The 23,366-nt window shown below is 62.1% G+C and overlaps 1 protein-coding gene and 1 long non-coding RNA gene across 5 annotated transcripts in view; both read left to right on the top strand.

The window, feature by feature from the left end:
• The first annotated feature begins 93 nt into the window (after window positions 1–93).
• On the top strand, window positions 94–12,963 carry LOC137843971 (uncharacterized). 4 transcript variants are annotated; one of them, XR_011089756.1, is made up of 4 exons: window positions 94–390; window positions 1,538–4,493; window positions 7,150–7,411; window positions 12,431–12,963. It is a non-coding gene; the product is annotated as an uncharacterized lncRNA (long non-coding RNA). The 4 variants fall into 4 exon arrangements; XR_011089755.1 differs by lacking the exon at window positions 12,431–12,963 and having other exon boundaries at window positions 1,538–2,101; window positions 7,150–12,424; XR_011089754.1 differs by lacking the exon at window positions 12,431–12,963 and having other exon boundaries at window positions 1,538–2,153; window positions 7,150–12,424.
• Window positions 12,964–16,648: 3,685 nt separating this feature from the next.
• GRM4 (glutamate metabotropic receptor 4) overlaps window positions 16,649–23,366 on the top strand; it is a 43,808-nt gene continuing 37,090 nt past the window's right edge. Inside the window, exon 1 of the mRNA XM_068659952.1 lies at window positions 16,649–16,806. The gene's annotated coding sequence lies outside the window, so the exon portion shown is untranslated. The remainder of the gene's footprint in view (window positions 16,807–23,366) is intronic.

The following is a 23,366-nucleotide window of genomic DNA, read 5'->3' as shown; positions in this document are numbered from 1 at the left end:
GGGCAGAGTTCTGGGGGGGCTGCTCCGAGCTGGGCAGAGCCGCACCTGGCTGTTGCCATCCTGCCGCTTGTTTTCACTTTTGTTTCTGCGGCTTTCCCGGCTGAAAGCCAGAAGAGACGCTGCCGCCGAGGCGGGGTTTGGGAGCGGGACCGGCGAGGTTTGTGTTCTGCAGTTTGCAAAAACACTGCAAAATGCAAAAAATTCTGCAATTCAACATGCAAAAATCTGTAAAAAAAAATGCTCAACAGTTCTGCAGTGAGCCCAGAAAGCAAAAACAGCTGGAAATGGTGCTACCAGAAGGGGGGTTTTTCTCCCCCTCCTGGGTGAGCGCAGTGCGGGGGCTCCACGTGCGCCGTGCTGGGCTGGGGTGAGCAACCCCAAATAACCCAGGTGAGCCAACCGAGCTGGGAGACCCCTTGGGACACACGGGTGGGGGTGTCCCCAGCCTGGTCCTTGTCACCCCGTGACGGGTTTGGGATGGGCACTGTGGGAGGGGATGGGGCCTTTGTTTCCCCTCCGGGCTTTGTTCCCTGTTGATCAGATCCCCCATGTGGCCGAGCGGCCCCGTACCCACTGAGGCCGGCTGTAATTTGTTCAAACCTCTCCTTCCTCCTCGCCCTCCGGGGCAGGTTTATCCCTGTGTTCCTGGAACTTCAATCTGGGGACAAATTCCTGCAGCACCCGATAAGTTACAGGCTCAGGGCTTCTGCTTTTGAGAGTCCTGAGCGTGCAGGATGCGGGGACAACTGCACCATGCGGGGCAGGCAGGGGACACGTCTGCATTGCTGATTATCCCAATTTTTCTAAGCCAATATTTCCAGAGACATAATCATTACCTGCTTCTTCACTGCTCTGATCGCCTGCTATCGCCCTGCCTTGGGGGGGGACACGGGAGGCACAGTGTCCCCTTGTCCCATGCCCACCCTGTCCCAGCGAGTGCCACCAAGCCCCACAAAGCCGTGCTGGGGATTTGGGTGCCTAATTCCCCCTAATTTCCCTGGGAAAAGGGAATCCAGATCCTCTAAGGCAGCTCTGGAAAAATATCCCAGCCCAGGTCGCTGGGTAATTGGAAGGCTACCGGAATAATTATTTGTCACCTCAAAAGCCCTCTTGAACAAGTTTAATTAATCCTCGTGGTCCTGGGCCTTGTGGAGACGGGTGTGATTGTCCTCATGGCACCCAAATGTGAGGATCAGAGGGTCCGGGATTTTGGGGCGCTGTGTCCAGCACCAAAGGGCTCCTCTCGCCTGCGGTGGTGCCCGGCTGCGGGGTGTGGGGTGCTGTGGGGTCCTTCATGGGGTGGGGGGCTCAGCATCGCTGCTCACTGGGACTTTTTTGGCTGGGGGGGTCTCTGCTGCACCCCGAGTGCTGAGCATCCCCTGCACCGTCCTGTTCTGGTGCTACGAGAGGCAGCACCCCTCCTGTGCCTGCGGGGACCTCGCGTTTCCAGCTGGTTTTACCCCAAAGCTGCTCGAGCAGCGGTGGCTGCGCAAAGAAGGGCCAAGGTAATTAACCACCTTCGTTAATTCTTGCTCAGGGTGATAAGGTGAGCGTCACGCCGGCCCTGACTTTCTCAAGGCACTGCGGGGCCTGAACTCTTCCTCCCCATGGAGCTCCGGTCCCAGGAGGGCATCACCGGGGCACAGCGTCCTCACCCTCCTGGGGTGACTTCTCCATGTCCTGAAGAGCTCCCAGCGGATAAGAAACATTTCTCCTCCCTCCACAAAGCAGAGGAGCTTGCCCAGGCCCTTTGGGGGAGCAGCAGGACCGGAGACCCCCAAATCTGATACCCAAGTGAGAAACCTTCCCCTGCCTGCACCGTGGAAAGGCAGCGCCATCACCTCGGAGCTTCCTCGCGAATCCCTGCTGCAATATTTATGACCGGCTGCAATCAATAATTAACCCCTGGGAGGGAAAGGGCCTGAGCGCTGGGGTGAAGGGTGCTGTGGGTGTGCTTGAGGTCTATGCCCAGCCCAGGCTGGGGCAAGGTTGGAAGGGAAGGAAGGGAAAATCCAGTCCCAGCCCTCCAGCGCCAAGGGGCTGGGCTGACGGAGAGCACACGTGCCCTTTGTGCCTGGAAGGAAGGGGCCAAATCTGTCAGGTGCTGCCTTGTTTTGAAAGCTCTGTTGGGAAGCCACCCTGGGGACGGCTCGGTGAGGAGTCACGGGGTTCCCTGCAGCACTCGCTGCCTTTTTGTGCTTGCAACCAGCTGGCGATGGGGCTGGATCCCTGCCTGTGGGAGAGGGGTGGTGAGGAGAGGGTCTGCTCAGAGGGGTCCCTGCCCCCGGGCTGGGGGCTGCCTGCCCGCGTGGTCTGCACAGCCCCCTCAGTGTAAATGTGCTCATAACCCCCTAAAACATGGATCGGGGCGAGGCACAGGAGGTGTGTGTTGTGGGACGGGCTGGTGGGGACAGAAAGTGGCTCCTGCTCACGTGGGGATGTGCGGCTGTGGCCAGGGTGTGTGGGTGCGCACCCCAAACTGCTGGCACCCCTGGGGGCACGTCCCAGGCTGGCACCCATGCTTGGCAGCAGCCGGCTTCAGTTTAACCTGAGTGGCCCAGCGGGTGCCACCCCACTGTCCCCATCCCTTGGGATGGCGAGGGCACATTTGGGGTATTTCGGACAGGGCAGGGAGCAGGGCAGGGAGCTGCTCCAGCTCGGTGCGCTCGGACAACCGGAGAGCCCCTCGGTGGAGCCATCCCGGGGGGGCTCCTGCACCCCGTTGGCTGCCCAGCGCCCCACAGGCAGGTGCCCCACGCTCTTTGGCCACCGGCCGTGCCACCTTGGTGGCCTGGGGTCGGGGGGGTGAGGGGGGGCTGCTCCTTTCGGGCCCCTGGCGGGGCTGTGGGAAGCGCTGGGGCTGCGCCATGGCTGGGGGAGCCCCGCGGCGCACAATGGCCTTTTGTCCGCGCGCTGCCCGGGAACACGCCGCCATCCCAGCTTCCCAGTAACATGAAACCTCCTCCGGGCTGCCTGCTGAGCACAAAGCCCAGCGCTGGGTTGAGGGGGGGGCTGCCCTGGCCCCTTCCCAGCTCGCTCCGCGCTTCGGAGCCGTGTCCCGAGCGTGCTGGGGCTCAGGTGTGCGTGCGGCCACCGGCCCAGCCGGGGTCCTGCCTCGCCTCGCTCTTGCCCCAAAGGGTTGGTGTAAATCAGGGACACCAGGAGCTGAGCCCCGTGCCACCCCCTGCCCACGGCAGCATCCTCGCAGGGATGTGGCCCTCAGCCATCAGTGGGGGCCCCAGCATCTCCTTCACCCCCCAGCCCCTCATCTGCGGGCTGAGAGCTCCCCAACACCGCGCTCCGACCTTCCCCAGGGGCACCAGGGTTTGTGGTGGGTGAGGAAATACCTGCACCCCCCCCTCCAGCCCCCAAATCCCTCTCCCCCACACAGCCCCAGGGCTGGGGACTAACAAAGCCTTGTAAAAAAAAAAAAAAGCCAGGGAGGAAATGCTGTAAATCATTAACGGGGGAACGCAGGAGGAGAATGTGAGGGGTCATTAATTGAGGGCTTGCTGTCTGGCTCGCACGGGGGGGGGGGCTGCCGGCCTTATTTTTTTTTAATCAAGGTATTTTATTGCAAGTGGCACAGCCAAACTAAACAGGGCAGCAGAGAAGCCAGCAGCGGCATCCTAGGGGGGGGATCAGGGACAACGTGGGAGGTGCTGCAAGGGGTGGGGGGCACGGGGGGGGGAAGGGGTGGGGGACCCTGGTGCAGGGGGCTGCAGGGGGCTGGAGGATGTGCTGCATGGCACTTGGGGCAAGGGACAGGGGACGCATTTTTCCTGCTCTTCAGCAGGGCTGGCTCCTCCATCCCTGGGTTATCTCGAGTCCCCACAGGCACTGTGGGGTGCAGAAGGGCTTCCCCCCCGGTCCCCTGCTTGCCCCAAGTGGAAAAGCCACCTGGAGCTGTCCCCAGGGGCACCCAGATTTTGGGGCCAGCACCACAGGGAGCTCAGGGACGGGACACCCAGCCCAGGGCACGGGCTCGGGGCCACTTTTCCTTCCCTGTGGGTTTTTTCTCTCTGCATTCCCCTGGGCGAGGACACCCCCGGCGCTGTCCCCACCACGAGCACACCGATGGCTTCTCCTGGTGCGCTCACTGCCCGTGACCCCGAGCCCACTGTGACCAAGGGGGTCACAGTGCTGGGGTGGGGGGGGCTGCTCCTTGCCGGGGCTCCCCGTGAGCATCCTGCCCAGCCAAATCCCTCGACGCTTTCCTTTTTACTCAGCTCCGGTTGGAAAAGCACCAGGGGCCGGGGGACTTCCCTGGGTGCCCGTGACTCAGGTGCTGCTCACGCCTGACTCAGCCGCTGGCGGCGGCCCCGCTGCGGGGGCTCGGGGTGGCCACGGAGGCTGAAGGAGGAGGAGGAGGACGCGATGCCGGAGGTGATGGAGCAGGGACGGAGCCGAGCTGGCTTCGGGTGTGAGCCGGAGCAGCCCCGCTTTTGGGTGCCGTGCCTCGTGGGCCCCTTTTTTGGGTGCCTTGGAGGGAGGTGGGTGGTGGTGGGTGGTGGGTTTGGCACCGGCTGGGACAAAAAATGAGGCGAAACGCGGCGTGTCCGGGTGGGACGAGGCATCCTGCACCAACCCAGCCGGTGCCCCCAGCACCAGAGGGCAGGATGCGGCCCCCCCAGGGGCAGCTTTTTTTTTTTTGGGGGGGTGGAGGCTGGGGGTGGCACGGATCCTGCCGACCCTGGCTGCGCCCCCGAGGCTGGGGCCGGTGGCACCGCGGATCCCTGCTGCCATCTAACGGGGACAGGAGAGCCCGCAGCCGGGCTGGGGCTTTGTAGGGCGGGGGGGGGGGGAAACTGAGGCACGCAGGGGGCTGGGGTGGAGGGGAGGGGGAGCCCAGGTGCCCCCTTTAAAAGCAGGGTGGGCAGGAGTTGGCCCTGCCCCACAGCCTGCCCTATGGGGCTCTGTGGGGTCGGGGAGAGGCTCAGCACCCTGCGGGGGGAGCGGGATGGTGCTGGGCTGAGTGGGAGCTGCTGTGGGGGGGGGGGCTTTTGGCTGGGTCCCCTTGGCCCCAGCTCCCCCCAGGCACAGGGAAGGATTGGGGGGGAGGGGGGGTGGCGATGCTGCAGTGCCTGGGGCTGAGCCATATGGGTGCCCTGAATTTTTTGCCTTTTTGCCCCCCCCCTGGAGCGTGTCCCCCCCAGCAGGGGACACCCCCGGCACGTGGCGTGTCCCTGACCCCATCCCAAGGGAGACGTGACACCCAGCGGGGCCAGGGGATTAGGGCCGGCTATAACGGGGCCGGGTGGGCACTGCCTGTTCCCAGCTCCAGTTACACCTCCGGGGGGGGGGGCTCAGCTTTCAACCAGCACAGACACACGAGCAGGGGGACGAGGGGGGGAGAGCTGAGGGGCTGGGGGGGGGGCTCTGCAAGGCCGCAAGCTGCAGTGGGGCTGAGTATCGCACCCCTCAGTGCCCCCAAACTGGGGAGCGGGTCACCGGGGGGGTCCCCACGCTGTTGTGGTCCCCCCCCATCCATCACCCGAGCGGCTCGGTGGGGGTGTGCGAGGCTGTCAGCCGCCTTCCCCGCCGGCTCGGGGGGGTGATTAATTGCTTGCTTAGCAACTGCTAATCAGGATGGAGGTGCTGGAGCCCGACGAGGCGTCCCCTCGGAGGGGAGCATCACGACGGCGGGTGCTGGGGGGCGGCTCGGCGTGACTTGGAGCAGGGCGAGGGAAGAGATTTTTTTCCTGCCCCGATGCCCCCAGAGCCCCTCTTTTGGGGGAGAAAGGAGCCCAAAACAATGTGGCCGTGGGCCGGCAGCTGAACGTTGTCCTTAAATAAAAGCACAGATTCGGGGGGTACCTGGAGGTCCCTGCTGCGCTTGGGTAGAGCGCATGCAGCCCGTGGGCTGGGAGCGGGGGATTTTCCCCAGGGATTTTGGGAAGGCTCCTGGTGGGAGTGCTGGAGGAGCTGGCTCGTGTCCCCGCTGCCTGTGGGTGACCCTTGTGGGGGATATCCGTGCCCCCACGCTGTGTGGCAGGGCAGGGGGAGCTGCTCCCCGTCCCCAGAGCAGCCGGGTGCCAGGCAGCAGGCAACCCCAAATCCCTTCCTCCCTTTCTCACAAGGCTGGATCCGTCCCGCTGCACGGCTGCAGTGAGGGCGGCAGCCACAGGAAGGCACTGGTGGCTTTTGCTGGAAATTTGGGGCTGTGAGATGCCAGGTCCAGATTTGGGACCGATGCACTGGTGTGGGGAGCGCGGCTGCGGGATGCGGTGTGCAGCCCCCTGGGGGGCAGCACCTGGGGGATGGGGGTGTCAGGGGGGGTTTTGGTAGCGATGCCCGCTCCAGGGGGGGCTCTGGGCTGGGTCCCCCCAGGCTGGGTGCTGGCACCAGGTCCCTGGGAGTAGGGAGCCCAGCCTGGGCTGGCAGCGCTCCTGCAGAAGCCACCCGAAACCACCTCGGGACCTGGCCAAGGCTGAATCGATCCCGGGCGCGCAGATTTCCCCGGATCCATTTTCACCGCTCAGCAGAGACCCAAGCGCTGTGCCGAGCCCCCTCCCCTGCTGCTCACCGGCCCCCTCCTCTCTGCCCACCACCGAAATGCCTCACAGCAGGGCTCAGCACCCAGCATCACCCCCCAGGGGTGTGGGGGAGCTTTTCTGGACCCTGCTACAACCAATGCATTGGGGAATCCCCCCCCAGGCCCCCTTTTTGGGGTGCACAGAGCTGCAGTGCCCCAGCTGGGGGGCTGGAGGGTGAGGGCTGGCTGATGGAGGCAGGCTTCGTGTTCAGGCTTTTATTTTTTTTATTATTTTTTATGATTATTAATTGGCTTACGATGTGGGGAACCGTGAAATCTGGGCCATGTTTTATTATAGCTCGTATCACGCTGGACAAGATGGGATTAATTAAACGCGTGCTGCTGCTCGAGCGTGGGCTTGTCCCCGGGCGGCGGTGGTTAACGCGCCCTGGGCCACCGACTGGGGGGGGACGAGGGGGGGCTCTGCTTCTTGTCCTGTCCCTGTGTGCCCTGGTGTACCTGGTGGTGTCCCCTCCCTGCCCCTAGGGCTGCCACTGCTGGGCACATCTGGGTGCCAGGACGTCTCGGGGCACCCCCCCAAGCAAGGGCTTGATTTATTGCCTGGGGATGGATTGGGTTCGAAGGGTGATTTTTATTTGTGTGTTCATTTTCAGAGCCACGTTGGAACAGTCCGTCTGTAGGAAGCTCTTCTCTCCGCCTCGAAAGCATCCTCGGCTGATGCTGCTGTCCCTAAACTTAGAGGCGCAGCGCTGACGAGCTCCCTGCGAGGGCTGCAACTTCAGCAAAGCACCACGGAAAGAAGGAAAAGGCTGCTGGGGGGAGCCGCTGCTGCCTGAAAGCTGGAGGGATGCTGAGCTGTGAGCGGGTCCTGGGCTGGGGCAGGGGGCTGACACTGCCCCAAAATGTTCCTTGGAGGTGGGTTCCTCCAGGGCTGCCTGCTTTGGGGGATGCACCTGGCCGGGCTGCTCCGTCCCCGGGACCTGGTGGTGCTGCCAGGGCTGGGAAAGTGAAAAAGCCAGCAGCAATAAAACTTCAATTTAAGTTTTCCCAATAAAACTGGGAAGCTGCCCATGTGGGATGAAGGAGGGCAGTCGTGGCCAGGCCCCTGCCCTGCTCGCCCCTGTGGAGCATCACCAAATTCCCCCAGCCCCAGACCTGCATCCTGCCCCGTGCTGTCCCCGGACGCACCGGGGTGACCCCGGGACACCTCGCATTGCCTCAGAGAAACTGCAGGGTTTTTATTATAAAAATACAATAATGTATTTAAATTAAAAGCATGTTTAACTATTAACACGGCACACGGCAGCACCTAACAGATGGCTTTTTAGGAGCAGCTGAGGGGCTGCCCAGCGGGGACCTGTGTGGGGTTTCGTCGCGCATCCCTTTCCTTGTGGTGCTCGCCTGTCCCCATGCATCTTCCACCCCGTTGTGCCCCCACAGCAACTTCCCCACTGAAGCCACCCTTAGGGCTGTGCCATCCCCTCCGGGTCCCGCTAGGAAAGTCCCGTGGGGCTGGGACTGCTGCTTGTTGTCAAATAATGCTGGTGGAGGCACTACAGCGATGCTCCAAGCCCCGGGGGATGGATGCCTCTGCTTTCCTTCAATGTTGAGCAGCTGAACGGGGCCGGGGCTCCCTGGTGAGCTGTGCGACCCCCCTGGTGCCTCCTCCAAAAGCAGATTTCTTGCACGGGGTGGGACACGATGCCCCGATACCTCCCCAGTGCAGCCCCTCTCGTTGCAGCACCCGATTGAGGAGCGATGTAATTACTGCAAAGGCAAATCCGTGCCGGCCCTGCCTGCTTGGTCGCGCTCCAAGGAAGGCAGCGTTTCCTTGCAAAGTACGGGGCCATGAATATTTCATGCCTGAGGAGGATATTTCTTTCAGGAGGATGTCGCATGAATTATGGAGGAGCTGGGAGGAGCAGGCGGGCGCTATTTTGGCAGGGCCAGCTCCCACAGAGGGGCTCGGTGCTGGTGCTGCCGTGGTGCTGCCCTGGTGCCGGGGGTCCCGAGTGGCAGAGGGGGGCTTGGGGCAAGGCTCGGGACATTGGGAGGTGCAGCCCTGTCCCGATGCAGGGCTCTTTGCTTCCAAGCAGAGCAGGTTGGTGCCTGCGTAGTGAACGGGGAAGCTCTGCACGGGGCTGGGTTTGGGAAGAGCATCGCAGCCGATGGCTTGGGGACCCTTGGGAGAGGCACCAGGGTTCCCCAGGTAGCTGGAGGGGAGCAGCATGGCAGTCGCAGCCATTCCCTGCTCCACGCAGCCCTCCTGGCTCTTCCCCATCTCCTGTGCGTCCTCACGACCTGCTGCGGGCTCAGGATGCTGCTGCTCAGCGCTGGCTCCCCCCAGCACCCTGCGCCTCTCCCAGCACAATGTGCTGCTCCCGCTCTGCCCCATCCCCACGGGTGTCCTGCTGCCTGGCTGCTCCAGCAGGGCCGGGGGGAATTAACTCCGCACCACCAGAGGCTTTTGTGTTCGTTAAAACGTAAAGATTTTCCTCTAATTGTCCTGTTGGTGCAGGGGAAGTGTGTGCTGTCTGGCCGTCACAGTTAATTTTACCACCAAATGTGCTCTCTCCTTCTTCTGGCTCCTTTTTTTTTTTTTTTTTTTTTTTTTTTTCTTTAAAGAGAGATTCCAGCTGCCCACAGGAACAGTAGGTGGAAAAAACCCTCCCGCATCCACGTGGAAGCCCAAGCAGAGCTGAGCTCCCCTTTTTTTGGGAACCTCCCCAGGTCTGGGGAACGGTGCTGGCCTCCCGGGATGTGGCATACTGGGTCTACAGGTGCCCAGTGCCAAGCTGGGCTCTTGCTGCCAGATGAAACTCCTAAAAATAAGATGGGAATAAAAGCCCCCGCTCGCTGCCACCGGCTCTGCTTTAACTGCAGATTAAAGTGGTTTCTGCTTCGTGCAATGGCCCAAAATAGGCGGCAGCGCTGATGACATTAGTGCTGCTGGCTTGTTAGGCAGCTCCGCGGCTTGGGTCCTGCTCCGGGTCCCTCTGGGGCTTGATCCTTGCTGGCCTCGTGCCTTCAGAGCAGGACGGCAGCTTCGGCTCCCAGCCACGGCCAGGAGGGAAGAGAGGGGCTGGGAGGGTCATTTGTGCCGTGGCTTTCCTTGTTTTTCTATCATTTAGACCCAAAATTTGGAGTAACCACCTACCCAAACCAGCCCTGGCCACATCACTGGGTCTGAGCTGAGCGAGCGCTCGCCCTCTGACAAAGAGGCCTCCAAAACCAATAAATCCACCACGACTATTAGTTTTATTTTATTTACTTTATTTTATTTTTAAGGACTCTTTAAGGGGTGTTAGCATGGGGTGAGGACTGGCCGGGTGTCAGTGGGGAGGCAGCGGCAGCGTGCTGCGGGCGCTTGCTGTCGCTCAGCGTTAGCTGGGGAAGCGTCAAAGCCACCACTGCTGCATGGCCCCATGCTCACGGCGCAGAAAACGTCGTTCCTCTAAAAAAATTCCTTCTTTTTTTTCCCTTCTGGCTTTCTAAGGAGGGTGGGAGCAACCTGGGGAGGCAGGGGTGAGAGCTGGGTCCGCTTGCCATTTTTCTTTGCATTTGGGAACTTCTTCAGCCTGTGATACTGTTAGGAAGGGGGGTAAAAAAATAAATCAATGTGTTTTGTCCAAGTGTTAGCCTGGGCAGACACGGACAGACCCGGACCCTTGTTTGGAGCATCCCAGCCCATCATGGTGTTGGGTAAAATAACCCAGTGCCTTTTGTGCCACCGAGCGCTCAGCTCTCGCAGGTTGGCAGCTGGGTTTTGAGGGATCCCCAGCAACCTGGGCAGCATCTCCTCTTGTCCTTGCCCGTGAGCCATCGTTGTGGCTGGGATGGGACCAATTCACCCAATTTGGCTTCCTCCCTGCTCTCCTGGGCACGCGTGTGGGGTGTGAGCCGTGCCCCCAGACCCCATTCCCCTTCCCAGCGCGGCTGTGCCAGGGCAGCAGCCACAAGAGGGAAGCAAAACATCACCCAAAGGCTGGAGCCAGCTGAAAGCTGCTGGGTGGGGGTGGAAAAGGGGCATTTATGGGTTATGGCTTTGGTCCCCGGGCAGTGCTCGGTGTGCCGGGCATGGCCTGGCTGGGCACAACGCGTGGGCGCAGGTTTTGGGGTGAGCGCGGAGCGCATGGGGGGCGGCTGATGGCAGAGACAAACTGCTGCAAAGCGTGGGATGAAACCTCAGCACAATCCCTGCCCTGCACGCTGGATTCGTGGGCTCATTCCTATCGGGGAATTCAGCTTTGTTCCTTCACTGAGCCAAACTCGGTGCTGCTGGAGCCTCTGGTGCCTGCCGCTGGTGCAGCCCCTGCGATGCCCCAGGGTGTTTTTGCTGCTGTCTGAGCCCAGAGGTGCACCGAGCTGTGCCGGCCTCTGCCCAGCACCTCGGGGTGCTCAGTGGGGTGCCGGGTGGCTCTGCTGGGTGCTGCTGGCTCTCGTTTTGTTGGCTCTCCTGCCATTAGGTGGGAGTGTTGCAGAAGAAAAGAGCGCGGGTGCTTCCATCGCTGGGTTGGGAGCGCAGCTCCAGCACCGCTGTGCCGCGAAACCCAGGCACCGTTCCTTTGTCCTCCTTCACTGTGGGGACAAAGAGGCACAAGGAGGGATTTTTTTTAGGCTGGATGTGTGCAGGAGAGAGGAATAAACCCCAAGAAGTGGCTCTAGCGTTGGAGCTGGAGGGGGTTTGGCCAGGGATGGGCATCGCTGCCAAGCAGCGGAGCTTGCTGTGGCCCTCGGCTGCTCGCAGAGGAGCAGGTTTGGGACCCCCAGGCTCACCCCATCCCCTCAGTTCTGGCATGGGGGGCTTGGGGAGAAGCCTACAAACCTAGGGAGGTCCCCTCCTCAGTGGTCTCCAGCAAAGAGGCAGGCTGGGGCCTCAAGCAGCATTTTCCTGGGGGTCCTGCATCGGCTGGGCAGGACGCGGGCTCCGGGGTGCTGGAAAACTGCTGGAGGGGGCTTGGAGCCCCCCAAAATGGGGAGGTTGTTGGGCTGGGGGGGCTGCCAGGGGGCTGGCACAGCCGCAGCAGCCTTCCTCGCGAGGAGGAGGGGTTGTGGCTCACAGCCTGCAGACGAATCATCCCTCTTTCATTGCTAATTCCTCCCCGCAAGCCCGGATGGGCTGCCTTTTTACTCCCCCCACCCCTCCCATTTCTTTAAAATGCAACTCTTTCCATCAAAATCTGGTTAGTCATGAAGCGTATAATGAGTTTTATATATATTTAAAATGGTCTGACATTCGGCATCCCATTATCCCCACTCCTCGAGAGAAACATGGACTCGATGTGTGAGTGTTGATCCAATAAGAGCGCAGTCAGTACCATTTTCGCTCTCTGAAATATCCATATCTATTACCCATATTCATGTGCTGTTTGTGTGTAGGAGTCTCTTTCTTGTGGAAAGAAATCCAAGGCTGTTTCTTTTTTTTTATTTTTTTTTTCCTCGGGCCTATAATTTATGTATTTTTTGGGCACGCTGAATTATTTTGCTTGTTTTTGTTTTGCAATTTTTTTTTCCCCTCCTTTCTTCAGTAAATCACAGCTCAGCCTCTAATTACCCAGCGCAGGAAAGCTTCAATGTCTCTTTTGCGAGTGGTTTTTGTGCCTTCAGCTGGCAAACAGCCGCGAGGGGCTGCGGGGGTGAGCCCGGGGTGCCCCGCTGGGCGCAGGCCCCGTGGTTGCTGAAATCCATCCCGAGAGCCTGCGAACTTCCAGCGGAGACTTTTCCGGCTCTCTGTCCTCGCTTTGAGGTTCATCGCTGCCTGACGTCAGTGAAAACCTTCCTTTTGCTGAAAAAAAAAAAAAAAAACAAAAAAAAAAACAACAAAGCAAAAACCCAACAATCGCCGCCCCAGGGAGCAGGACAAAAGTGTCAGCGTGTTCTTCTGTGTTTCTTTCCCTCTGAAATCTTTCTCCTCCTCCTCTTCTTTTCTCACAGATCGGACTTTGGCTTCCTCCTGCGTCACCGGCACCGCCGGGGAGCCCTTGCCCTGCCTGCAGCTCTCCCTCTCTGCTCCTCCCGGCCGCGTTTCCCCCAGGGACCAGTGGTGACACCCAAAAAGCATCCCCGGTTCCCCGTCCCATCCCACAAACCCGTTTTTCTTTAAATCCACAGGAAAACAGCTCTTGCTGGGACTTCTGCTTTTTAATTGTGGAGATATTAGAGCTAATTGCGGTTCTATTAATATTTCACTTTGAATTAAAGATTTATTCTCCCCACCCTCCCAACCAGCGGGGAATGAAGCCCAAGGCAGCGCTGGGAGCGCACAGCTCACGGACAGCAGGGGCCGGGCGCGCTTCCCGTGCCTGCGCCTCCTTGGCCTGAGTGACCCGCGGAAAGGAAGGAGGAGGAGGTGGCTCGGCCATAAATTATTCAGGCACTTCTGCAGAGCCGAGCCGGTGAGTCCAGTCCATAAGATGCGGTTTCGTGTTTTCTCCTATCTTGGAAAAATAAAATAAAGCTTGCAAGCAGCGCGTCTCTCCCCGGTTGCGCCCGGTGATGCTGGCGGTGGACGCGGTGACCTTCCCGGCTGGAGGGGAGCCAGGCTGGCTGCTGCTCGGGCAGGGGCTGTCCTCCTGCTCTGCTGCCTGCAGGCTGCTGGGGAGAAGGGGAAGCATCAGCTGCTGGCCCCAATCCTGCCCCGAGCTCCTGGGGTTGGGGATGTGCTCCTGTCCCCGCTGTGCCGTGGGGTCAGCGCGTGCCAGAGCCCTGGAGGGTCAGGGTGCTGGTGCTGGTGCTGGCGGAGGTGCTGGAGCTCTTTGCAGCCCCTGGATGGAGGTGGGTGCGGAGCTGGGGCTGGGGGGTGTTCCTCCAACCCTGCTTCCAGGACGGGAGAGGCAGCGACTTGTTTAATTCCTCCTGCTTTGAGGCTGACGGAGCCGTATTGATCCCGCGGAGGATGGCTCTGCATCCATTTGCTGGCGGTATTGACCTCTCCCAAAGTGTCTGATCATCTTTGGAAGGACCCTGACACGAGGACACGCACTGACTGCGGCAACGACTTTTGGGGATGAGCAGAGCTGCTCTGGATGGCCCCAGGCACACACGGGGTAACCCCACACGTGTGCTGCTCTCCCGTTATCCCCGGGCTGTCCCCTGCCTGCCCCCGGTGCTCGCACCCTCCCCGCTCGCCGTGCCCTTTCCCATCGTGCTGGGAATCTCAGCGGCATCGGGCTGAGCCGGGGTTTCTAAATGTTAATTGTAATTTGACATTCGTGATGGTGACACGAGCGCTGATGATATTTTGGCTCCTGGCTGAGGGTGGGGAGGAGATGGTGAGAGATGGAGATGTGCGCTCCGTGAGGCTCGGGGAAAAGAGAGGAGATGCTGCTGGCTGCAGGAGCATCCCCCGGACCTCACCTCCTGGCTCCCCAGGGCTGGGGGGGTTGGATATGAATATTTTCCATCAGAGCTTTCCCACAGGTGGAGGAGGAGCTGTCAGCCCCATGGGAAGCTGCTGCTCCTCACTGCTTTTTTGGTGACTTCATTTGATACAGTGGCTTTTCCCCCACAGTAGCACAGGTGGAGGAAAGGAGGGAAGTGCCCAAAGTCCTGCCTCACCCCGTGGCTCCAATGTCCCTGTTTGTGCCAGATCGTGGTGGCTGCACCAGGGTGATGAGCACCGAGCACCCCAGATGCTGGAGCAGCTCAGGTGATGCAGAAACCCAGGTTCCTGTGTAATTTAGCTCAGAGACCTCCCCAGAAATTCCTTGGGACCTGGGCAAAGCAGAGCAGCTTGGCTGTGTGTCCCTGCGCCTGGGTCCGTGCTGGGGCACAGCCTTGTCCCATGCAGTAAGACTCCAATCCTTCTTCGAGAAGCCCTCGTTTCACCTCGAAGGCAGAGCACGTGTCTCTGAAATCCCCCTGCGGTGGAGGCTTCGCCCAACCCAGAGCAGTGAGGATAAAGCTGACCTCGGGGCACCTCCGAGAGCTCCTTTCGGTGAGGGGATTTGTGCCCGGCTTATCCCATGGGGGCTGCAGCCCCCTCGGCCCTGGCTTTGTGCATGCCCAGGGTCTGCCCCAAGGCTCTTCCATGCTGGGGCAGGTGGGGGGCTCCTGGCCTCCCCCAGGGCTTGGTGATCCTGGGCACTGATGGGTACAGACCCTGCTCCTGCCCGTGCATTTCTGCGGGTGAATTGAGCCAAATAACCCCTGGGTGCATCCTTGCCCTGGCAGCCAGGGTGGGAAATCCTCAGTGCTCCACCTGTGCACCCCTAAACATCCCTGGGACGGACATGTCCTGCATCAGCCTGTTTTTTCTCAGCCTCTTCTTGAGAACCTTTTGGAGATAGCTCACAGCCCCCAAGGACAGAAAGCCGCTGTCCCGGAGCCCTTCTTGGGGCTGGGACATTGCTGCCGGGGGGGCACAGCACAGCTCCATCCCCATCAGCTGCAGCACAAGCAAGACGCAGGGGTCCTTTTGCCTGGGTTTCTGGGGATGGCATCGGTACTGGTGCAGATGAGGGCTGAACACCGTGTGTGCACACATGGGGGGGGGTTGGAGGGGCCCGTGTGCCTCCCAGGGCTGCCCTCCCCAGCACCAGAGCAGAATGACAATGCCGACTGCTCCAGCTCTCGCTGTAAATGAAATCACTGCAACAGCCCGACCGCTCTGCAGGAGACAGCGCTCTGGGCACGATCCCGTGAGCATCCGAGTCCACGGGAATATTGCCACTTATTTTAATGGCAGGAGGGCGGCTGGCCAGCTTTTCAGGAGAGTGCATCTCGCTGGAGAGCACGGAGCTCCTTCAAAGGCCTGGCCAGGGCGCTGCGCCGGGAGCCAGGCAGCCCTGAGAGCTTCTGGAAAAGCAGCTCCTCTCCAGCATCCCCAGCGGGGTCTGGGCGACAGCGCCGAGCCCTGAGCTGCTGCATCCTGCCCCCCCGGGAACAGCTTACCCTGTGCCAGCGTTGGCAACACAAATCAACCCCTAGTGAAGAAGAGGCTGGGAATGCGCACTGGGGGGGCTGCGCTTTGGGTCTGGGTGGTCGGAGGGGCAGGAGGAGCTGCAGAGAGCTGTCCCCCCAGGTGAGCCCCCCACCCAGGTGCAGGGACTGGGGTCCCCACGGGGTCTGGGTGCTCGCAGCCCCTGCATGCAGGCAGGTGAGCGCTGCGGGTGCTGCGGTGCGCGGTTATCTCGCACTCGTTACTGTGATGGATCGGAGCAGTTAATGTGTCAATGGTCATTACTAGGGGGCCGTGTTTTCTCTGGATTAATGAATCGACTGGCCCTGATGGGCTCCTCGCAGCCGCCGGGGCCCGGTGGGTTGTTTGGTGGCAAAAAAAGGCGATGCCAGAGCATCCCGGGGAGTGTGCACGGTGTGGGGTGTCTGCGTGGGGTGTCTGGGAAGGGACAGCTTGGGACGATGTGGTTCTGGTGGGAGCCTCCTCCCTTCTCCCTGCTTCCTCAGCAGGGAGGGAAAATTTGGGGGCAGCTGTTGGGCATGCAGAGGGAGCTGGGGTGGGTGCCGGGACCCTTCTGGTGCTCACACCTCGCACTGCGCTGCCCAGGTAGGGGTTCTGCAGAGGACCCCTTGACGAGGCTGCTCCCTTTGCACCCACGGGTGTCACGGTTCCCCTGCTTCTGCAAAGGCTGAAATCAGAGAACGTGACCCGTGGGAAGCACGGCGGGGTCCGGGAGGCCTGACAGTGCTGCTCTTACGTTCCCGACTGCGACGATGGCTGCAGGTGATGGGCAGGGGCAGGAGAGGACAAGGATGAGCAAAATGTGCCTTGGTGCTCGGTGCCAAGGGGGGGTCCTGGGGACAGCAAGGCACCGAGGGGCCACCTCTATCGCCCTCCCTCTGCCCAGCGCTGCCTGAACCCTTCGTGCCCTGCTCTGCCGGGGGCTGGGGACGGGGGGGGTGCAGCCGCTCCCCCCACCCAGAACGGGGGGCAGCAGTGGGGACCCCCCCCCCCATCACCACCTCGGGGCGCTGCGCTGGTGCTTTAAAAGGCTGGCAAACCCCGCAGCGGGCTTCCCAGCGCCTCTTCATGCAAAACTTCCCCGGCCCCAGCCCTCCTCCTCCTCCTCTTCCTCCTCCTCCTTCTCATCTTCCTCCTCCTCCTCCTCCTCCTCCTCCTCCTCGGCGCGGCTGCGGAGCGCGGCGGGTCCCGCCCGGCTGCGGCTCGCTCGGGCCGGGGCCGGGGCTGGGGCTACGGGGGGGGGGGGGCCGCGGCTTGTCCCCGGTAAGGGCTGTCCCCGCCGCATGCCGCAGGGCCCCCCCGGGCTGCCCGCGCCCCCCCGGGGCCGGAGGCAGCGGCCGCGGGCGGAGCCGGGCTCGGAGCCGCCGCCAACTTCGTGCGCTGCCCGCGGGTAAGTGCGGGGGGGGTGGGGGGGGGGCGCGGCGCATCCCCGGGACACCCGGTGCCCACCCCCCCCCCAAAAATAAAAACCTTCCCAGAAAGGGGTTGGGGGTTCCCCCTCCTCCTTTTTCCTGCAGCCTCCCCGCTCTCTGCTCCGGCTATTTATTTTTTTCCCTTATTTTATTAAGGGGGGGCTGCGACAGCGTGGTCTGCAGCAGGGAGCCCCCACCTTCACCCCCCCCCCCAGGCACAACCTGTCCCCACCGGCAGGACCCCGGCTCCCTCCTCCCCGACTAATTGCATTATTAATAGTTGTGGGGCTGCGGAGCGCTGCCCCTCGCCTGTATCCCTGGGGGGGGGACACCCTAGGGTCCTGTCCCCCAACGTGGCACCGCTGCGGGCTGGGAAGGGGCTCGGGGCACGGGGGGGGCGCAGGCGGGTGCTGCCCCCGCCTCACTGCAGCGGGCACGGCTGGGGCTGCAGAGCCCCTGCAGGGCAGGGGAGAGAGCTCGCTGGGGACAGGTGCCAGCCTGGGGTTTTATTTTTTGGGGGGGTTGCACATCCTCCCCCCCCCCCAAAATGCTGGAGCAGCCCCGTCTCCGGGCAGGGAGCCGCTGTGCGCACACACGCGCTGCTGGGTTTGTTTTCCTCTCTCGAGCTCTCCGGCTCCTCGGTGCTTTTTGGGTGCTTGCGGGAGCCGAAGTTGGCAGCCATGGGGGGGAAAAAAACGGAGAACTCTCCCACCGCCTCGCCCGGCCGCGCTTCTCCTCCTCCTCCTCCCGGTGTGATGAGTTTGCCGTGCTCTGCCAGCCGGCGTCTTCTGCTGTGGGCTGCTTTGGGCTAGGGGAAGAGCCCGCTGCCTTCAGCAAAATCCGTGATGGAGAGGCTGCGGAGGGAGGCACCGCGCCGCCGGGTGACCTGGGGCTGGGTGGGAGATGCCCGAAATTCGGCTGGGGTGGTTGGAGGAGCTGCTGGAGCTGGCAGCTCGCCCGCGGCACGGCCAGGGGAGGAAGGGAACTGAACCGATCTGTTGAATGCAGCGAGGAGCTCGGGCAAATGCCAAGAGAAGTGCCAAAAGAAAAGGCTCGCTTCCTCCCCTCCCTTCGCTTCGTGGGAGCGGGGATTTTTCCGTGCCAGCACGGCGGGTGCAGGGGGGGACGCGCTGGGGCTGCCGTGTGGAGCGGCTCCGTGTGGGCAGCGGGTCCCCATGGGCAGCAGGGACAGGGGACACGGGTGAGTCCGTGTTGGGGACCACAGCAGGTGCTGTGCTGGCGCTCAGCTGCACCCCAGGGTGTCGGGCAGGGCTTTCAGGGTGGGTTTTACACTGGGATCTGGAGCTTAGGTGCAGCTCCAGCCTGACCCTGCAACCCGGGGGCCAGCGTCACCCTTCGGAGGAGCCTGCTGGCTCCCCAAAAACAGGGTGTCACGTGCTTCAACTTTGGCATCAGGCAGGAGGAGGATGGATTTGTCAGCTCAGCCACCCCCTTCCAGCTCTTCCCAGAACGGCAACGGCTTTGAAGATGTGGCAGGTCCTAATTATAACACACCCGAACCCACTCCCGCTGCCCGCCCCAGCTTCGCGCCCGCCGCGGGCACGGTCCCTTCCTCTCGGGCTTCACATCTCACGGTGGGGCTTCCTCGATGGGGTGGCCTGATTTCCTGGGCCCCTGTGCTGACGATGGCCCTGCAAAAAACCTGGCTGAAAATGGGGGTCTCTTCCCCCCCTGGGGGGCTTTCTGGGCTGGGTGCTGTCAGCCTGGGAGCTCAGGGTGCCGCTCCGACGGGGAGCAGGATCGGCGCACGGCGCTACGGGCACCGGCACTCAGCCTGCGCTCCCCTTCCAAGCCAGCGCCGTCCCAGTTTGCAGAAGGTGATCAAAAATTAATTGTGGGATTTGGCTGCGTGTGGCGGGAGCGGGGATGAGCGCCGGCTCCTTCCTCCCACCGCCGCCTCCCCTCGCCCTGCCGGAGCTGTTTGTGGGGCTGCGCCAGGAGCCCCGCGCTGCCTCCCCACCGCCTCTCTCCAGGTGAGACGCTGCCCTCGACGCTTCCTCCGTGGCCAAATCCTCCTCGCCTTCCCCTCGCCGTGTGAGCCCATCCTTCAAACTGAGGGATTAGCCGTGGCCTGCTTTGCAAAAGGGGAGGGAGGGGGAAGGAGAGAGCTTGCCTGCAGTTAAGGATGTGTATATATAGCACGATAAATACTCCCTGAGTGATCTGCACCCAGTGGGAGCCTTTTTCCTCGGACTGCAGCAGCCCCCGGGCCCGGCTCTGGGGCAGCGTGGAGGTGGTGGCACCCGGCGTGGGGCTGGCTTTGGGGTCCCCATGGCCGTGGGGCTGCGAGCGCTTCGTGGTGCGTGCGGGAGCCACGGGGAGCAGCGGCTTTTCTGCAAAACACCCGAGTGTGGCAGCAGATCCCAGCGTTTGCAGGAACTCGTTGCAGGGAGGTAGAGCTGGGGTTGTGCAAGCGTTGCAATATCGGTCCGTGCAACCATCGGGTGGTTGCTGAAGGGGGCTGCGTCCCCGGGTGTGCTGGGTGTGTTTTGATGTTAAAATCCGGGGTCTGTGCTCTCTGCTGCCTGCTGAGCCGTGGCCTTGCTTTTCCTCTGCCCGGATGCTGGGGAACTCGACCTGAATACTGAAGGTTTTGCCTGTTGAGGGAGAACTTAACCTGGCCTCCCCTCCCTTGCCACGTCTGAATTCTGCTGTGCTTCACGCAGCCTTTGCAGCCAAAAAAAAAAGCAGGAGCCAAAGCGAAGCTCCCCGCAATAGCTTGCGAGTGAGGAAGAGCTCGCGTGCACTAATTGGGGTATTGTGCCGCGCGCTGGCTGTCCCTGCCTGCCGAAGGATGAGCAGGTGGGCAAAGAAATGGCCTTGATTTTCCAAACGGAGCCGGCAGCAGCATGTGCGGGGTGCGGGCAGGGACATCTCCTCGGGGCCGGGGCGTGCGGTGGGCACTGGGGGCAGCCCGGTGGGTGTCGGGAGCGGGGTCTGCTCGGAGAGGTGGGCGCGGGGCGCGGCGGTGCCCTGTGCCGAGCCCCCGGCTCCTGCCAGCCCTGCCTGGGAGCCGAATTTCTGTGGCCTCTCGGCTTTGCCACCGCCGGCAGCGATGGAGCCGCGGTGATTAGTGCTTAGCCGGCACTTGGCCTGGTGGCACGTGAGATGTGAACTTGCTCGCCTGCAGCAGCCGGGGCTCCGTGGAGCTAATGGCAGTGAAATAACTGGGTTTTGACTGGGAGTCCTGCAGGGAGCCAGGCGGTGGCGAGAAATCAGCCGTTTCTTTCTCTCCTTATTTGTTTCTTTGCCCTTTTGAAGGAGCTTTTTCCTCGCTGCAAAATCCTTGTGTTGAGCAAGCTGCTTCTGCTCCCGGGGGGGGGCTGGGGGCTCCAGCCGAGGTGAGGAGCCCCCGGTTCCGACCTGCCCAGGGGGCTCCCTCCGAGCCCTGCAGCCGCGATGGGCACAGCATCCTGGGCTGGGCTTCTGCCTCCGAGGCTGCTCTCCTGGGAGCAATGCGGGGTCCTTCTGGGCTGTTTGTCCCTGGAGCTGTGGCAGCGCCAGGCTGGGGAAGGGAAATTTTGCCAAAATTCCTTGTGATGCGTGCAAGGAGGATGCAGCGCATCACCCAGAGATGCACCAGCCTTGGTCCTGGGAGGAGCAGAGCCCTGGGTAAGGTCTGTCTGGATGCGGAGCTGTGTGTCCAGCAGCACCCCAGCACTGCAGCTGCGTCCCAGCACCCGTGGACATCTCGGGGCTCTGCAGGACGCAGCAAGCCCGAGCTGTGCCTCACTGCAGCCCTGGCCGGCACCGAGCTCCCAAAGAAGCACAGGAGGAGCTGCGGGAAGGAGCTGCGAGCGGAGAAACCTGCTCGTGGCCAGGGAAGGCTGCACCAGGATGGATCCGGGGGGTTTCAATCAGCCTGGGATTTCTCCCAGCCAGCCGAGCCCGTGGTGTGGGCATTGGTGAGGATGGCGATGGCACAGGGCTGGCCGGTGGCTCAGTGGCACAGACACCGCTAGAGGGGAGCAGGATGCCACCATGTGGGATTTCCTGCGTGGCCCAAGGGTGGTGGGGACCCACAGGGTGGGAGCCAAGCGCTTCCTCCATGGCTCTCCCTGTCCTGCCGTGGTTTGGGGCTCAGCGAGATGTGGCTGCAGTCCCAGCGCCTGCTTCTGCAGCTCCTGATGCTTGTTGGATTTGTCTGACTCAGGCAGGGCAATAATCCCTGGGATTTCCTGCCAGGTCTGGAAATATGCTCGCTTGGATCAGTCCTTGCACCTCTTGCCAGAGCTCGGATCTGACCACTGCAGGGCCAGGATGAGGGTGAGGGAGGTTCGCTGCTCTCCAACAAAGCACTTGTTGGAGGCGGGAGGCAGCAGCTTTGCTCCTTCCTTTGGCGCTCTGATAATGCCAAGCTCGGTCTGTTTGGGATGCATACCTGCACCCCGCTGCTTGCAAATGTGCCTGGTTTTGTTCCCCCACGGTGAGTGCTGCCGTGCAGGCTCTGTGCAGGCAGGAGCAGGAGCTGGGCTCCCTCACCTCGCTGCTCACAGCGTGCGCACGGGGTGCTCCCCGCTCCATGGAGAGCTTGGTGCTGGTGCACGTCTCCCTCCAGATGTAGGGGTCTGACCTTATGGGGATGAGGGGAAGACCCCCTGGGGATGCAGCTTGCCCTCCTTCTTGCCAAGAGTCCATCACTCACCCATCACTGGTCCCATGCCCATCAGCACCACCCTGGGCTGGGTGCATTCCTGTTGTAGGTTGGGACCAGGAGTGGGGCTGTTTGGGGGAGCTGCTGTGTGGGGCCATGGGGAGGAGTGGTGGGGAAGGGGCTCTCCTGCCCCTTCTGAAGAGTGCTCGGGCTGCACACCGCATAGGCTTGTAGGGTAATTCAGGCTGCATCTCCCTAATGGTTCGGCGAGGGATTCAAACCAGCTCTCCCCCTCCCCTCCCCATTATTTGTGCTTTTTTCTTGCCTGCCATGGTATTTTTACCTTCAGTTCGTTCAGATTACATGATCAAAGGAGGCACAAAGGGGAGAGAACAGAGAGGAAAAAGCTTAAAAGAAGAAAGGAAGAGGCTGTGGGCTCTGGGGGCTCCGCTGCGGGCTGGGGCGAGGAGGCTTTTCCTCGGCGCGTGCCACGTGGAGCTCCATCGCGCCGGCCCCCGATGGGCAGAAACCTGGTTCCTGGGGCGAGGGTGGGAGAAATAACCTGATTGCAGCCTGCCCCAGCACGGGGCTGCACGGGGGGGCTGCGGCATTAAAACCACCCTTGGCTGTCCCCATCCCATGCATCTTTGTAGCAGAACCCGACCCGCTTCCAGGGTGCAGTAGGGGCCGCTTTCCCCTGCCCCACTCCCGGTGCCAATGCACGGGACGGTGCTTGCAAAGCCCTGGGGGAGGTGGCACTGTCCCCACGGGGCCAGGGTCCCTCTCCTTGACCCCAGCTCCCGCAGGGACGTGCTCGTGGGGCTGTCCTGGTGGGAGATGGCTTTGCAGGTGGCGGTGGGGCGGCTTTCGTGCCGCAGCACTCCCTGCCTGCTGCCTTTGGAAACAAAGAGCTCGGCACCGGGTAATTCGCCTTGCTTAAAAGCCCCGGCTGTCAGAAACGCTTTGGAGATGGGCCTTCAAGTGGCTCCGACAGGCAGGGATGTGCATAATTTATGGAGGTGAGTTGAGGCAAGGGCCCTCCCAGCTGGGGTGAGGAGCTCCGAGCGGCTCCTCCAAGGGTGTAAAGGGGCCTGGCTCCAGCAGCAGCCCCCCCATGGGGCCGGCTGAGGATCCGGCCAGGCGGGCGCAGGCTCGGCTGCTGGGCTCGGTGCTGGAGCTGAGAGGAATTGAGGCTGCTTCTCGGGTCTCGCTGTTCCAGCCCGTCCTGCTTGGGGAATGCATTTGCCGGCTTCGCTCTCCTCTGCTTTTCGGTGCCTTGCATTAATCATGCGCTGCCCTCGCAGCATCCGTCGGCGGCTGCTTGGAGGCAGCAGCCGGGCTGCAGGGGAGGGGAAACTGAGGCAGGGGCTGCGCTGCTGGGCCAGGGGCACCTCCAGGGCTGGGGGGCAAAGGAATGCAGGTGTGGGTGTGCGCACAGCCTGACAAAAGGTGCTGTCACCAAAAAAATATCCCCAAGGAGCCTGGGGCGGGTCTGAACCATCACCCGCTCCCCAGCATGAGGAATTGTCGGTGGTGCCGCTGTGCTTGTGGGATCGTGCTGAGCCATTTGGGAGCAGGATCGGGGATCCCACATGTGTCCAGGTCACCTTTGTGCCTCCAAGGAGCAGGAGCCGGATCCTGCAGCAAGCCCTGGGCTCCCTGAGCCGGGATCGCAGCACCCTGTGCCCAGCCGAGGGGCATCGTGGCGTGGTGGGCTGGGGCACCCTGGGCTCCAGTGGATTGGAAATGCTAAAAGGCAGAGCTGCTCGCTAATTGCCGCATGAGGCACAGCCTGGGGGCATCGCTCGGGCACCATTCCCCATGCCTTCACCACCAGCTTCCCCGTGAGCCCTTGGCTCTCTCCATCCCCTCCCAGGGGCACCAGCTCGGGGCCGAGCACCTTCGCACCCAGCCGCTCTCCTC

This window comes from Anas acuta, chromosome 24 (assembly GCF_963932015.1).
Source record: "Anas acuta chromosome 24, bAnaAcu1.1, whole genome shotgun sequence".
NCBI classification, from domain to species: domain Eukaryota; kingdom Metazoa; phylum Chordata; class Aves; order Anseriformes; family Anatidae; genus Anas; species Anas acuta.
Note: the sequence above shows the minus strand (reverse complement) of the source record. Positions and strands in the feature narration are given on the sequence as shown.